This window comes from Petaurus breviceps, unplaced genomic scaffold (assembly GCF_028583685.1).
Source record: "Petaurus breviceps papuanus isolate PSGF00001 unplaced genomic scaffold, PetGlider_PUasm1.0 90730, whole genome shotgun sequence".
In the NCBI taxonomy this organism is placed as follows: Eukaryota; Metazoa; Chordata; class Mammalia; order Diprotodontia; family Petauridae; genus Petaurus; species Petaurus breviceps.
Genome location: NW_027187324.1, coordinates 12,481,837 through 12,497,450, shown reverse-complemented (window position 1 = coordinate 12,497,450; position 15,614 = coordinate 12,481,837). Strand labels below are relative to the sequence as shown.

At 37.3% G+C, this 15,614-nt stretch overlaps 1 non-coding gene across 1 annotated transcript; it reads left to right on the top strand.

The window, feature by feature from the left end:
- The first annotated feature begins 14,445 nt into the window (after window positions 1-14,445).
- On the top strand, window positions 14,446-14,548 carry LOC138145195 (U6 spliceosomal RNA). Its single transcript, XR_011164139.1, has one exon. It is a non-coding gene; the product is annotated as a U6 spliceosomal RNA (small nuclear RNA).
- The last annotated feature ends 1,066 nt before the right edge of the window (window positions 14,549-15,614 follow it).

The window sequence follows — 15,614 nt, the reverse complement described above, 5'->3', positions numbered from 1 at the left end:
GGATGGAATGAAAGGTTAAGGTTCCTCAGTGACACATATCCTTGGATGTTGTCTGAGGAGGTTTCCTCTGAGGAGGATCTGGGATCACCCTGTGACCATTCTGAAAGGGATCATGGGCATTCAGGTACCAACCTAGAGAAGAACAGAGTTTCAGACAACTGAGGCTTCTCTATTGTCCTTCCTCTTGTTTTCCTCTTCAAAGAGGAAAAAAAAAAGTGATTGAAAGTGATTGCATTCCACAAATACATCTGCAGACCTGCTAAATACCAGACATTCGGGAATACACAGGCAAAAACAACACAGTCCAGTAAATGCCTCACTGAGTTTGCATTCTACTGGAGGCATTTATATTCTCCTAATTGGAGCTAAAGAAACAGGGAGGGAAGGGAAAGAACAATACACATTCTGACAAATTCATAGAATATAGACATTTATCCTGAGCAGGTTTCTTAGACAAGCTGCAGCAATGTCTGCTGCAAACTCAGTTGGACGATAGGGAAGGGCGATAGACAGAACACCATGAGAAAAGGGATCAAGATTTAGAATTCAGGTTTTTCCATAAATCCAAAGACCAACAAGGAACCATCATAGATACATAAAGGGTTAGAGTTTTTTGGCGGGTGGGATATTGTTGGAGAGGTTATTTCTTGAGCATCAGGAACTACTGGTGTAGAAAATCCCTCCAATTATGATTTCATTATGATAGCAGACTGGGGTAGAAAAATTCCTTCCAACAATACTAATGAGCAATTAGTTGGGGACTTAGAGGGTTGCCCTCCTGGACACTGAAAATTTAAGCGATTTGACCAACATCACACAGCCAGAATATATCAAAGGTAGGACTCAAACCCAGCTCTTCCTGATTCTAAGACTAGACCTCTAGTTATTATATCATAATACTTTTCAGAGTTAGATGTTTTAATATTGGGGGGAGAAAAATAACCACCACCATGAGTCTTGATGAGGCAATAAGTCAGGGAGATGGATTCAAATTTGACTTGAGACAATTACTAGCCATATAAGCCTGGTCAAGTTACTTAACCTTTGTCTTCCTCAGTTTACTCATCTGTAAAGTGAGGATAATAATAGTACCTATCTCCCAAAGTTCTTGTAAGGATCAAACGTGATAATACTTGTAAAATACTTAGCGAAGTGCCTGGAATGTGGTAGGAAACTAAATGCTTCTTTTCTTCCTTCCTTCCTTCCCTCAAATGAGATACACCCAACAACGATATTGGTTTATTTTAACATTTTATACATGGTTCCTACATGTAAAATACATTTTTAATTTGTTTCCTGCATTAAATAATAAATTTACACCAAGATAGTTTAAAAGATGTGTGTGCAGGTGTGATTTAAACAAGGTAAGACATTCAATTTTATATTCTATTCTTAAATCTTTGTTTAGAGGAGGCAAAGCTACTAAGGTTTGTAAAAGAATTAGCTGACATCATTCTGACTCTAGAAGAAGCAGGCTCCAACTGCAGTGTCCAAAGATCTCATTAGGGCCCTTGGTATTTATGGCTGCCCCGTGGAACCATTGGCTTTTATAAAGCTATCTTGTTGACATTTGAAACTTAATTATTTGGGTGGCATTTTAAAACCCTGTGCCTAAAGAAGGAAGCAAAATATGATCAATCAGAACTAATTAAGAAAGTTATACATAGATCAAGTCGCAAGAGGATGAAGTCAGAAAGGAAGTCAGCCTTTTTATTTATTGTTCTGTTAGAAATAACTTCTGTTTATTCCTGAGGTCACAGTGAAAAATTTAAAAATGGAACTCACTAAGCATATTGATTTCATTTCATGTATGAACTAGTCCTGCGATATTTACATTCCTCTTCAAAATATTGTCCTGTTCCACCCACCCATCCATTTTGACTCCTGAGAAAGAGCTCCAGCTGCTGGTCTCTTTTTCAGCAACCTGCATCCTGGATAGCTTCTTTGAAGAAAGCATCTTGGGAACCTGTCATCTATTGATTATACCCACAAATTGTCTTCTCTTTTATCTGGAACTATCATTCACTTTAAGGCTAAAGAAGTTAATACCTACCAGTACATCCTCTGTTCAGAGTGGTTTTGTTTGGTTCTTCTTATTTTCTCTTTCATAAAATCAAGGAAAGTGAGTGGTTAGAACAAGCTCAAACCTAGAGTGGAAAGTAAGGCCCTGTTCATGCTATGTCTTTCTAGATCTATCAGCATAATCAGGGCTGTGCTGTTTCAACAATCTGTTGGTATTCTAAAAATGAGAACAATGACCTTTGTGTTAATTAGTTGATGCCAAGAGCCTACTGAGATAGGGAGTACAGGACTTAATGGGACTTGAGATTATACATTCTAATCGTAGCTATGGCAGTTATGCCTAATGTTAATTATGAGATCAAATAAACATAGTTCCATGCTAATATGCGTTTTTAATTCCTTGTCCCTTGCTGAGGTGTTCATGTGCTCTCGACTTAGCTTTCAATACAGCAAATGGCATGGGAGGACTCCTGTCTGTCCATTCCTAAGGACACAAAATGTGTACATGGCATTATCAGGATACCTGGATATGACTGCAGCCTAGCAAAATAAAATATTGTCTATGAAACCTGAATTTGACTCTATGCTTGAATTGCCCGGGTCTTTTTATTAGAACCATTATTCACATTTAAGTTAAGGGAGTGAACATTTGGCAACAAATCATCTGTCCAGAGATGTTTGTTTGCTCATTTCCCCTTTTCTCTTTAGATGTTGGGATGGTTACTTGTTTGAGGGAGGGAGAGACTGTAGTCACATCCTGGCTGAGTTCTTCCATAAAACACATCTGGAATTTTTTTCCCATCCAGAAATGAATTATTAAAATTTAACAGCTTCTCCAAAAGAACCAAAAGCATACCAATTCCTCTCTGGTCTCTACTCCAGACTCCCTAAATTTCTTTTTTTTTTTACAGTAACAGTACCATTCCTCGGGAGCCATCTCACCCCCAAAAGATTTCTCCTTCCCCTGTAACTCCTTTCTTTGATTGGTCAATTCCTTCTGCAAGCTTCATCTTAAAGAAGGGACAAAGTCAGCCATGTTCTTTTCATTCCTCTCTGGCCCCAATCTTACACCTCTAAACTTCTTTCTCCACCATGCCCTTTTTCTCTTACCTCAGCTTCTTTTGTGTTGTCTTCCCCTTCTTGCAATTATAATATAATACTCTTACAGGCCTTCTTTTTGCTGTACTCACAGCATTTATCACAGTATCTGGGGCATAGTAAGCACTAAATAAATACCTGTTGACTTGACCAATCATCCTAAGAAACAGGTTGGTTAAGGCATCCCAAATGTCAATTGTAACTGGTTTTTACAGAGAAGTGATGACTCTCTCTGTCTGATGATAGAGTTTGACTGAATATAAGGAAAATGCTAACAATTGGAGCTAAGCTCTATGTGAAATTGCATGCTTTACATTTTTTTTGTTTCTAAACACTTTATTTTATGAATAAATTTTAACTTAAAAACAAATACAAGCATTTTAGCCAATGAAGAAAAAAACAGTTCAAGCAAAAATAATAAGCAACAAAAAAAAATAAAATAAAATCTTTCAGGTAAAACCAAACAATGATAAGCAAAACAAAACAAAGAAAAACTAAAATTCTCAAAACAATTAGAACTTAAAATAGTGATTGGCAGTTGTACTGTAACTCCTGTTATTTCATAGGAGCCCAAGACCACAGATTTAGAGCTGGAAGGGACCTCAAAGGCCATCTCATCCAACCAACTCATTCTATCATTGATTGTAACTGAGCCTTAAGGAATTTTAGTGACTTGCCCAAAGTCACTGAGACAGGTAAGATTTGAAACCACGTCTGACTCCAAATCCATTGCTCATTCCATTGTAACATGTGGCTCATCCAAGAACCAAAGACTATGTTCATTCATTTTAAACAATTTTAAACACCTTGTTGGTGATGGAGTTTCATTGTTGTTGATGGTGAAGAGGAGTCCTAAAGTTATGTATCTAGTGCTGCCCTCTCTCCTGAACTCTAATCATGTATCTCTACCTATTAGACATATCAAACTCGGCATCTCAAACTTAACATCTCCATCATCTATAGCCCCAAACCCACCACTCCTCCGTATTTAAATAGTGCTAATGAGGATAACACAATCTTTCCAGTAACTCAAATTTACAACTTTATATTCCATTATTTCACATATTCAATTACTTGCCAAATCTTCTTGTTTCTATCACTTCCCCACCCAACATTCCTTGCATCCAGAACCTAGGAATAATTTAATAAAAGCTTTTTCATTCATCCAAGTATAATAAATATAATAACAATAATAAAAATGCATATCCCAAAGTAAGGAATGATGATCATAATTTCAATGCTAACTCATAAGCCTGCAAACTTACAGCATCCCTTCTGCATTGAAATATTCTAAGACAACTAAGAACAAATCTCTCTGGATGTGATATTTATTTAGTAGATTGCAGTCCCAGGTACTTTCTTAGATTCACAATGGGATGTCAATGATAATTTCTAAGTGCCAGATGGGGTTCCACCCTATGCTATCAGAGCTTCGGATTTTCTTTGTCATTCTCAGGCACCAAATGTGTTCTTCCAGGTGGGCCAGGAATCCCATTCAAGTCCTACTGACAATAGCAGGGGCTCAAGGCCAAAAGTCGCTGAAGAGTTATTATCTGTTTCTTACAAGTAGACATTACAGGCGGAAAGAAGAGGACGCTGAGGCAAGAAGAGGAAAGGATTTGAATCACTGGCTTTCAGTGAAAGGAAAAGTGTCATGAATGTGCAATGGGAAAATCATCTGAGTGGAAAGGGGAAGCAAGTGATTAGCTGCTGTTGCTGAAAGGGGAGGAATTCTGATTGAGGAGGAAGGCTCTTCCCTCAGTGAGCACTCAGATGAGCCAACTAGACAGCCAAGCCAAGAGAGGGAGAAGGTTCAAGTTCTATAGAACTTCCTATGGCCATCTAACAAGCCTCACTCTTTCTCTATGTATTTTTCAACAGCATATATATCTCTGAATTGCATTGCTGTTCACACCAAATCAACTCAACCAGAAGATTAATTTGTTTATAAAGTTTATATGGGGGGGGGAACCCAAGAAACACCTGTTGGGTTTTTTTTTGCTTGTTTTTTTTGGAGAGGGGAAGGTAGGGCAATTGGAACTAAGTGACTTGCCCAAGGTCACATGTCTAGTTTGTGTGTTTGTGCTTGTGTGTGTGTGTGTGTTTTAAGTGTCTGAGGCAAAATTTGAACTCAGGTCCTCCTGACTCCAGCGCCACTACTCTATTCACTGCACCACCTAGCCATCTCAACACCTGCTTCTTTTAAGGAAAGCATTGGAGTGAAATATTTCCTTTCTTTTTACAATAATTATGTTAATGTGAAACTTTGCAGTTATCTCATTTCATCCCTACCACAACATTATGAGGTAAATAAGGCAGATATTTGTTATCCCCATTTTATAGATAATAAAATTGAGGCTCAATGTGTTAGGATTGACCAACTCTCCCTTGTACAAATATACAGATATTCCATGTTGTCTGACCATGAATGACCAGAGGTTCTTAACCATTTTTGTGTCACCTGGTGAAGCCTATGGGCCCCATCTCAGAATAATGTTATCAGTGGAAAGAAATCCTAAATTTCAGTTAGAAGTTAATGACAATAAAGCTGTAATTTTTTTTTTGCCTTCCAAGTGCATGGACTCCTCAAAATCTATCCATAGACCCATTGGTTAAGAATCTCAGATCTAGACTAAACTCTTTGCCTAGGGCATTTGGGTTCTCCAGGTTCTATCTGAGGGTTTCCCTTCTACCCAACATACTACTGTGGCTTCTTTCCCACTGATTAAAAAAAGTCATCTTTGATATGTCACATTCTTACCTGGACAGTAAATATTTCTAAATCCAAAGAGACTGATGCCATTAAAAAATACTATTAATGTATACTATCACAAAATTAAATCATATATAAATGTAAATGCTAGCACATTTCTTCAGCACTCTATTTTTTATAAAGCAGTTTACATATGTGATCTCATATGATCCATGCCACACCCTATGAAGCAGGTGCTATTATTATTCCCTTTTTACAAATGAGGAAATGGAACCTGAATGAAAGGACAAATGACTTGTTGATTAAGGGACAAGGAAGCTAGGAGGCAGATTATATAGAGGGCTGGACTTGGATTCAGGAATACTTGAGTTTAAATCCTGACTTTGCAAAGCACCACACACACACACACACACACATATGCATGTATACACACATAATACATGTGTATATTTATAAACACACATATATACATGTATGCATTTGTGCATGTATATATATTTTTTGTGTGTCATAGACCTCTCTAGAAATCTGGTGAAATCTATGGGCCCCAACTTAGAATAATGTTATCAATGGAAAGAAATCCTAAATTTCAGTTATAAATTAATGACAATAAAGCTGTAATTTGCAACTTACTAGACTTACTAGCTGTGAGACTATGTAAAGTGCTATGTAAATGCTATTTTAACACCAGCTATTATTGTCCAGAATCACACACACACACACACACACACACACCCCTACTATTACATGTTTGAGGCAGAAGTTGAACTCAGGTATTCCTAATTCTTAAGTCTCACAATGTTCACACCATGCTGCCTAGCTCCTCAAATCCCTACTGTATTTCTGGGTAGAGGAATTTAACATATACTCATTTCAATTTCTGGAACTTTAGCTCAAGGTAATTGCTATCCCCTTGCAGTTTGCCCTTTCTTACCTTTCACCCAAGATAGGAAGGACTTCACAGTTTTTCCACAACCTGCTTTACTAAAAGAAATATAAATTTTGCTTTCTATAAGGAAACTCTGAAATTACAAGGAACTTCAGAGAGATAAAGAGAAAGAAAACACTTCTATAAGAATACAGCCTCAAAAAATAAATTAGAAAAGTACCTGGAGCCACATTTTCAGGGTGCTTGAAGAAAAAGCAAGCTACTAAAGAATACAAATTCTTGTTGCAAGTGAAAGATGAATTACTTGAGACTCCCAGCCCCACCCCACTGGCCACTTCTCTCTCTTCCATACACGGTTCAGCTGTACCTATTTGGCATTATTTCCCTACAGCATCAGAATAAATAAGAATAAAATGTGATGCTTGTATATGCTCCCTTTTTTCCAATGAGTTCAATAGTCTTAAAACATATTATCCCATTAATCTTCCCAACAGTTGGGGAAAAGGAAGTGACAAGTGTGAGGGTTTCCATTTACAAACAAAAAACGAAGAAATAAAAAAGTAGAATGGGTTGGCCTAAAGACACTGCCCAATTAGTAGCAGAGTGGAGGCTGAAAATTAGGTCACACAGATGATGGTTGTTTCATGGACTTTAAAAGGCAATTATAAAGGTACAATTGTTGCCAATTAAAGAAAAATAAATTATATTTATCTGTAGCTTTCTAATAGTATACCTTCTTCAAAAAGGAAAAAAAAATGATGCTCTCCAAGACACATAGTAGTCTTTGTTCTTAATTCAATTATTAAAAAAAAAAACTTTTTTTGTTTGTTTTATTGATAAGTGTTGTATTTATGTCATCTCTAGATGTACTCCCCCCTGAAGGAGCTATAAAAAAGATAAACAGTCAAACATTTTCTGACAGTGAATACAATGCTCTGTGGCCCAGTCCTCCACCTGTGCAAAGAAAGGAGGGAGAGCCTCATCTCTTCTCTAGATCTAAGTTTTAGCAAATGTTTAGCTTTGTGATCTTGGAAAAGTCACTTGACCTCCTTAGGGCTCAGTTTCTTAAGCTATAAAATGAAGGGGGCTGAACTAAATGTTTACTGAGGTATCTTCCAGCTCTAGATCAATAGTCCTAAGAATCCTTAATAGGCACCTACGTGTAAGGCATCGTGAGAGCTGTTAGGGCTTCAGAGATGAACAAGCAACAGTTCCTGCCCTCACAGAGCCTGTAGTATACTGTAAGATATATAATATAAACAAGCACAATAAGAGGAGAAATTTGATGGGAAATAACTCTTTCAGGTAGTGTGGGGGGGGGGGGGCGGGGGGAGCGGGTAACGAGGATGGAAGCTCCAGAGAAGGGCTGCCTACTGAACTGAGTTGGTGGGGGCACAGTAATACACTGGAGATGCCCATGAGGGATGAGGCCAAGCAGTCTTTAATCATATGCGGGCTGATACAAATGAGTTATTTTGGGGAGGTCAGTGCTGAAGAACTACGGTGACATTCTAATCAGATGACCCTTGGTAACGGCTACCATACAGAGCTTGGGAGAGGCTGGGAGCAGAGGTCAGCTAAGATTGAAGGAAAGAGCTTTATGGATGAATGAAGAAATGAAAAAAGCACTTATTGAGCTACAAGTGCCAAGTACTATGATGTACACTAACAATACAGATAGAAAACCAAGAAGTACCTGCTTTTAAAGGGTTCATTCTATAGTTGGGGGAAATAACATATATAAGAGTATTGTCTTGACTTGCACATGAACTGAATTTAAATAAGGCAGAGTTGTGCAAGACTGGTACCTTCACTCATAAGAGGGTTTCATTGCAGGGTGGACAGAAAGGTTTGGAAGTCCCTCAACAAGGGACATGGCAAGGGCCTGTTAGGGTGTATTGCTAGGCCAAAGGGCAGATGACAGCGCTATGGTGTCCAGTACTGTTGTTTGGTTTCTGTTGAGAGAGACAGAGAAACAAAGAAGAGGGGAAGAGAGGAGAGGAGTGGAGGAAGGGAAGGGAAGGGAAAGAGAGAGGCACAGAAAAGAAAGGAGAAGAGAGAGGGAGAGAGAAAGAGAGAGGGAAAGAGATGGGGAGTGAGAGAGACAGAGACAGAAAGACACAGAGGGAGAGGGAGAGAGAGTGTGTGTTTGTGTCTCTGGCTGTCAAACTGCCCCACCACCACTGTGCCACCGCCTCCCCCCCACTCCCAAACACATACACACAGAGGGAGGCAACCATAAGCATTTGTAATTTGCATTTCTTCCTAACGTGTCTCGTGAGGATCTTTGGTGGATTTTGTGTTTTTACAGATATAGCAGACCAAAGTAGGAGGTGATCAGGGATGCTCTGTATCACAACTTCAGCCTGAGAAGGTAACTGAAATTCCTCTGGTGTGCTAACTCCTTTGTACTAGAAAGGGAAGCTTAGGAGTGACTGTTGATTTATGACAGTATTCTCCCAGAATTCCTAGCCTATTTGAAGCTCAACTAAATTATATTTCACTTATCATAACCCACATCATCAATGATAAACAATCCCCCATACGTAGAGAATGGCTACAATTTTTCATCTTTTACTACAGGGGTCTCCAGATTTCTTTCACAATGTATTTGCTCAGAGCTTTGACTTAACACTTTTTTAAATCCCTAAAACATTTCCATTCTTTGTACTGTACTTTAGATCTTTTGGATGTTTTGTGATCTAATATTATCTGAAATGTAAAGCAACTTGTTTCTATTTTATTTCCTTTTCATGACATATTAAAATAGGAAAAACGCACAAGGAGAAGTGATTACAGACCCCCATTGGAGCTGGGTTACTTTTATCCTCCGTTTTCATTTTTTTTTCCTCTGCTCCTTTCCCTTTTATCTAGAAACTGAATATAGAGAAGTAATTAGTAAAGATGTAATTCAAAAAGAGGGCAATCTTTAAAAGTTGCTTATAATAACATGGAAAAGAAAATTCTACTGCCCTCCTGTCTAAGTCATACCTCTATGGGGGGAATATCCCTGTGATCACTGTTTGGAAGGTTGAGTGTTAGCACTTACACAAATCATAAACCATTTTGAGTTTTCAAGGATCTTCTTACCTAGTTTAGCATCTAGGTGAAAAAATCATGTTAATTTCAAAACCAAGTCCCCGAGATAAACAACTTGATTGGTGAACCTAATTTGCTGTAGAATTACTCAGAGGATATACCTGCCTATTGAACATGATTTCAGAAGTCAGGAGGAGGGAAGAGAAAAAACAACCTAGCCAAAAAATACTTCACACACTTACTAATAACTCAATTTCTTTATGCAAGAGACAATGCTTTACATCGCACAATTATATAGGATTACATGCAAAGAACCCCTGCAAAGGTAACATGTTGAATATAATTCATACTAAATTGTAAATAGGGGGCATCTAGGAGGCAAAGTGGATAGAGTGCTGTGCCTAGAGTCAGGGGGACTCATCTTCCTGAGTTCATCTGGCATAAGACACTTACTAGCTGTGTGACCCTGGGCAAGTCACTTAACCCTGTTTGCTTCAGTTTCATCATCTGTAAAATGAGCTGGAAAAGGAAATGGCAAACCACTCCAGTATCTTTGCCAAGAAAATCCTGAATGAGGTCAGACACAACTGAAACAAATGAACAACAACAAATTGTAAATGACTGTAATTAGATATTTCCATCAGAATACTTGATAGGTGGAAAGGCAACAGCAGAACACCTTCTAAAAAATACCTTGAATTAAGGAGAGGAGAAAATGGCATAAAGGTAAGAATAAAATGTTGAACAACTTTGATCATTTCACTATCCTTGAAGGTAAGGACACCAAATTAGTATTTCTGTGATCCAGATTATAATTCAGTATGTTTCAAACTATGTTCTGAGGAACATGGTATGTAACAGGGATTTGTGAGAAAACAGAAATAATATTTTTTTTGTTATTTTTTGTCTAGAAATTAAATAAAAATTTAACGTGTAGCAAAAATAAATATTACATGTGGCATTTTCTTGTCATGAACATAGGCTTAATTTACTCTGTTTTGGTACAAAACTTCCCTGATTTCTTTTTTATCCTGAGGCTTTTCCATATTACTGAGCCATCAGACCCAGATTTATAAAATCCAGAAGTATTTTGTGGCCATTTTGCTATGGAAAGTCTTCCTTTTATTTCCTTCATAGACCGTCTTTGTGACTTAGGACAGGCCATAAAAGCTCACTTTACCTCTGTTTCTTCCTGTGTGAAATACTATCATTGCTTCTACACCCAAATATTTCCGCAAGCAATTATGATAATCATATTATCAAACAGTTCGAGCTCACTAGAAGCAGCCAGTCAATCATCAATTCATATTAATAGAATGCCTTATGCCATATACCCAACTGTTTCTATTATCATTTATATTACAATTCATTCAAGCATAGTTTCCTATTGGACTTTGAAGATAAGGCATTGATATAGGATTATCAGTAGACTTTAACAACTGAGTGGTTAATTTTTTGGCTACCACAATACTTAAGGGTTCTTTTCCAAGTTATAGAGTTGTCTAAGTATTAATGTAAGGCATAGCCTTTATTTTTCTTGCATATATTTGCCTCCAATTTAAAATCACAGGAAGATAGATTTAGAGCAATAAGGACTGAAAAGTAACCTAGTTCAAGTCTCTCATTTATACTAAGGAAAACTGAAGCCCAAAGTAGTTAGGTGACTCATCTAAGGTCACACAGGTAATAAGTACAATGGCTAGGATTCAAATATAAGTCCTCTGGTTCTGAACAGCTAGGTGGTTCAGCGAATGTCAGGCCTAACGGTCAGGAAGATTCATCTTCTGAGTTCAAACCTGGTCTCAGACACTTATCACTTATGTGAGCCTGGACAAATCCTTTAACCCTGTCCATGGACCCTCATCTGTAAAATGAGCTGGAGAAGGAAATGGCAAACCACTCTCTGCCAAGAAAGCCCCAAATGGGTCATGAAGAGTCAGACACCACTAAACAATAACAACAACCTCTGCATTCTTTCCTTTATACCATGCTTCCTCTCATGACTTGTTGATGTATTTTTCACTTGTTTCCCCTGAGAAAAAAATGTTATCCAGGCACAAACTATTCAGTGCCTTTCCCACAGCTGCCACTCTCACAGTCAATCTATATCTATTGGGTTCCTTCTGTGGACAGGACATCATATGTGTTTATAATAAAGGAGCTAATGTCAGCCAATATTATCAGCAGTCTGACACTGTACAATGAGTGGAATTTGTTTATGCAAGATGTGTACCACCACCTATTTCTGAAAAGAAGGTTAACACATCCTGAAATTACTCTCTGCTTTTAGGCAGATTAGGCCAGGTCAGTCTAATTTTTTTATAGTAATTATGAAACTATAACACACTCAAATCCTCTTCTGAGACTAATTATGGCATGGAAATGATCCTGAATTTTCAAAGGCTATGTAAATGGAGCTCAGGCTTTAACTTGCTGTTGCTCAGGTGTTTTTCAGTTCTGTCTGACTCTTCATGACCCCATTTGGGGTCTTCTTGGCAAAGATACTGGAGTGGTTTGCCATTTCCTTCTCCAGTTCATTTTACAGATAAGGAAACTGAGAAAAGCAGGGTGAAATGACTTGTCCATGGTCACACAGCTAGTAAGTGACTGAGGCCATATTTAAATTCAGGTCTTCCTGACTCTAGGATCAGTGCTCTACCCACTGTACCACCTAGCTGCCCCAAGCAGCTCCCCCCAAGTTCAAGGCTCTTCCTGGAAAGTCCCTGTGGAGAACTGCCTCGTATGCCTGAAAAAACAAGGACCAGCCAAACCAGAGAGGCTGGGTATAAGTCAATGACTTTTCCAGTCACAGTAAGTCACAAAGGCATAGATGAATTGAAATCTATCTCTGTAATCAGAGGACCCAGGTAGAGAGCCTTCCTCTTATGCTTCCTCCCTGTGTGATGTTCAGCAATTTATTGAACCTCTCTGGGCCTCAGTTTCCTCATCTGTAAAACAAAGGTGGGTGTACACTTGATGATCTCTGGGGTCTCTTCCTGCAATCCTATGGACCCCAAATCTCCAGTGAAATCACAGATTCTTGCAGTATTAAAGTAGTAATTGAATAGTTACATAGTATCTAAATGAATTTTCATAGTTTTTTTTAATGGCAAATGTTCATTCCACCCAAGGAAGGCTGAAGTAGTTCAGGGGGGGAAGACAAAAGTATTTTAGTGTATTACAATAGCATTCTGAATCGATAGTGTGATCATGTTGTCAAAAAGTAATATGATCACTGTCTGGGTTAATAAATATATGCAGTATCTAAAACACAAGATGAGAGTGACCCACTGTTCATCAAATCCCATCTGAAATATCATGTTCTTTTTTATATCACATTCAAATAAGGCTAATAGATAGCTAGAATGAAGCTAAGGTAAAACGGCCATTGAGGGCAGGGGAGAGAGAAGAATTTAAATCATGTTATTTGTCAACCAATTAAAGTAACTGGAGCTATTTAAACTAAAGGAAAACTTAGGACAAATATAACACGAAGATGGGAAGACCAAGCACAGTGCTGGAAACAGATTATGGCAGATAGTGTCTACTGTCCAAAGATCAAGTTAGGTAAATATGGAGACTCTTGTCACCTAAAGTCTGGTGAATCAGGTCAGGAAGTTTTTGGTCATGGTAAGTCAGGAAGTATAAAAAGTATTTGATTTCAGTCCTAGTCTAAAGCTAGCCCTAATCTGCTTCTAAAGTGATAGTGGTGAAGTCATGGAGGGGGAAAGGATAAGGTATGAAGAATCACAAAATTTGAGATCCTCTAAGAATAATCATTTAACTACTTGTGTTCTTAATCCGAGATCTTTGCTCAATTAATGAAGACTTGATTCCTAAATTGGAACTAAATTGCATCCATATTGACACTCTTCATATAAAACAAAAAACAACAAAAAGTTACAGATAAATGGAAGTACAGCTAGCTCAAAAATTCTTCAAAATGAAAAAAAAGAACTTGGTGGGATTGGTTATATTGTGAGCCAAGAGGCATCAAGAAATATTTCCTAGAACATCTGGTCTTCTCACCTTGAAGTGTTCACATTGAGTATTAGAGAGAGAAAAACATTAATGTAATTATATTTGCATCTTAATTGTCAACATGTGTTGGAAAAGATGTAGAAGAAGAATTCTAGGAAGAAACTGACAAGAGGTGTTCTTGAGTTTATTTATATCATGGACCCCTTTGGCAATCTGATAAAGCATATGAACCCCTTCTCAGAATAATTTTAAATTCATAATTTTAAAAAATTGGAATACAAAGGAAGCCCATTCTATTGAAATCAAAATATAATTTTCATCATCCTAAAGGAGTCCATAGACCCCAGATTTAAGAACCACTGCTCCAAACCAAGTAAACCTTGACATGTTGAGACTTCAATATGAAGATGGGCAATGGGGGAAAACTGAGAATACTGCTTTGAAAATATAAGTAGTTTGGTATAAAAAATATATAGTATATATATTTATAGATATATATACTCAGAAGCTTCATGTTTACATATCACAAACACAAGAAGAGAGTCAGAGGACATTGGACATGGAAGCTCTGAAAATCATTTTAAAAATTCAATCAACTAGTTTTAGGATATAAGAAAAAATAAGTTACCGATATGGGAATCTTTTCAGAATTACTTTTCTGCAGTCAGAAAATTGACTGATCAAAGGTCAAAAAACAACATACTTGCTTTGGCAGCACATATACTAAAATTGGAATGATACAGAGAAGATTAGCATGGCCTCTGTGCAAGGATGATATGCAAATTCATGAAGCATTCCATATTTTTCTCAAGGGATTGTGGAACTGAATGTTGTAAACTAAAAGAAAATAAATTTTAAAAAAAACAACAACATAAAAGCAGGGAAAGAAGAAATTTCACAAAATACAACAGTTACAATCCAACCTCTTTAAATAAGCAATTGACTCTGAAAACTGGGAAGTGGATCAGTATAATGATATTGAGGTTTATAGAGGTTTAACTGATTTTTTTTAGTCATTTTAGAGACAAATCAAAGAAGTCTAGAAACCACCACAGTCAATAAATACATGAGCTCCTTGCCAGTTAAAGAGACATAGCATGCAAGAATAACACTTGTTAATAATATAAGCTCATCTGCAAAATATTGTACATGAAGAGAATGGAACCTTACAATCAAGGAATATCTTATCATTAAAAGAATAAATAAGCCAGATCATCCTGAAAGCATTTGTAGAGGGTACAGGACTTTACAGCCCTTTTAGATTATGATGATCATAACAATGACAATAGCTCAAAGAAAAGAAGATTCCAAAATACTAGACCACAAGATGAAGTGTTTACAAAAGGCGGGGAAAAGCCACCATGAAGACATTGGCAACTATTAGTTTAATTAGTATAATCAAGAATCTCCCAAGTCATCTTCTAAGCTGAATATGATCTTTCCCTCTTCAAATTTTCTTAGTACATTTCATCTAAATTTCTCCTTTTTTCTTATAATAGCTTATTTTATATTTGTTTATGAATGTGTCATTTCATTTCCATTTCCTTGTAATTTCTTTTTCTTGTACCCTTGATGGTAAGTATGTTGTCATTTTTTATCCTTGAATTTCCAGGCTTCATGCAGTCCTTTGCATATGGTATGCTTTTTAATACATGTTACTTCCATCTGGATAAAGTTCTGGACTAATAATCAGATGATGTAGGTAAAAGTTCCAGTTCTGCTACTTTCTAGGCATGTGACCCTTGGTAAGTCACTTAATTTTTCTGAACCCGTTTCCATATCTATAAAACATAGATAATAATACTTGTATTTATTGTTCAGTTGTGTCTGACTCTGTGACCCCCATTTGGGGTTTTCTTGGTAGGAATACTG